Below are 1,851 nucleotides of genomic sequence, written 5' to 3'. Positions count from 1 at the left end.
CCAAATGCGGTCTACAACGAGGAGTGGGGTCAGTTTTTCTACTCCCAGGCCCTCAGTTCTGGGTACCCTTCGGGCATATCACTATGGCCAGCTCTACTGTTTTGTCCAGTCAAGGAGCAAGACCCTCTCTTTCAATAACTGTAGGGGGCATATTATAGATGATATGGGATCAGCTCTCCTGTTCTTATGATGTGTGCCCCTCACCACAGGGTCATTCCTAGTGTGGTTCCCAGGTGAGGTACACACCTCTGGTAAGGGTTACCAGGATCAGGGTGATGAATATCACCTTTTGCAATATCCATCAAAACCTGTCACATATTTCAATCATATGAAATGTTATTTATTATTACAGTAGATGAGGATAGTATATTCATTATTATATTACTTAATCATGAAAACTTTATTTTAAAAGCTCCTAACATGTCACTGGATGTACCTCTATAGTATAAGAGAAAAGAAAGATGTTTATCTCTATTTTCCAATGAAAACAATGTAGTTTCTTGTTCTAGGCCATGATACCTGCATTGATTAATCAAAGACAAAGTCAATGCCCTGCTCACCTCACTGCACTTTGAGAAGAGATTGACTTCCTGTACCTTGATGTTGATTCTGAATCTGGCTGATTAGCTTTATCTGATTGAATATTTAAGTTGGAAAAGCTAGGTTTTGGAATTTTGTCACATGAAACTATTTTTAAAAGTTAATTAGTAGATGTTAAGAAGTAGAATGAATGTCTTTTCTCCTCCAATCACTCTATAATTAGAGAAAATTAGTCTATTTCCAAAGGCTTAAGTATTGGTATATTGATTGCATTTTCTGGACAGACTCTTCTGTGATATAGCTTCTTTTACCTGCCATACTTCATTAGATCTTAAGACAATTCATTTATATATTTAACTAATTCATTACATTTATTGAATTTTATACTATGTAATAATGCATAAAATTACATATTTAATTTCCATGTCATTCAGTTACCTAAAGAGCTTGGTTGAAGTTGGGTGGTCAGAACAGAAAAGTAGACCAGAAGTGAAGAAAGGACAGAAAGAAAAGAAGTGGAAGAAAGAGAATGCAAAGAGCAGGAGAGAATTATTAGTGGTTTAAAATCTCTCATAGACTTTTCCCGTTGTTAGTTTATTATATTCTTTTTTATTTTTTTTTTTACTAGAGTTGAAATTTATTTAGAAGATATATTTGTTTTATGACACTTCAACATTAAAATACTGCAGGTTTCATTGTGTAAACAGCAGCAAATAATTTTCTCAGTTCTGTCGTTATCAATTCCAAGGTGAAGGCGTAGCCCGAATGCCGCAGACAAGGTCACTCTTCCTGGATTGAACCCTCACGTATCCTCCTCTCCGTGTGCATGTGGAGACTGGGAAATCACCAGTTTCTCTCCCTCCTGTAAGTTCTGTTTGAGGAAGCTTTCATGTTTGGTTCTCAGTTAACTAAATTACCTTACGGACTTACAGCCAACATATTTGTTCCCTGTCAACTCAATATAGGCAATAGAAGATACACAGTTGAATCCGTCGGTCGCAAGGATTATAAAGAAAGGGTTACACATTCCCTGATTTGGCCTGAAATATGGGACACAATAAAAAGACCAAATCATATTATATTCTTATAATGTATCTCATGTCATAGTTAATGCTAGAGCTATGATATTCTTCATTTCCATTTTTGACAATTGATTTATACTCAGGCCTCAGTTTCTGCTTTTTGGCCCAGTTTTCTGGATTCTGATTTGTTAGCGGACAATGAGGACTACTGAGAACTCAAGAATAATGGCAATGGGTTTTTGATCCTACTGCACGTACTGGCTTTGGGGGAGCCTAGGCAGTTTGGATG

This window comes from Microtus ochrogaster, linkage group LG12 (genome assembly GCF_000317375.1).
Source record: "Microtus ochrogaster isolate Prairie Vole_2 linkage group LG12, MicOch1.0, whole genome shotgun sequence".
NCBI lineage: Eukaryota > Metazoa > Chordata > Mammalia > Rodentia > Cricetidae > Microtus > Microtus ochrogaster.
Note: the sequence above shows the minus strand (reverse complement) of the source record.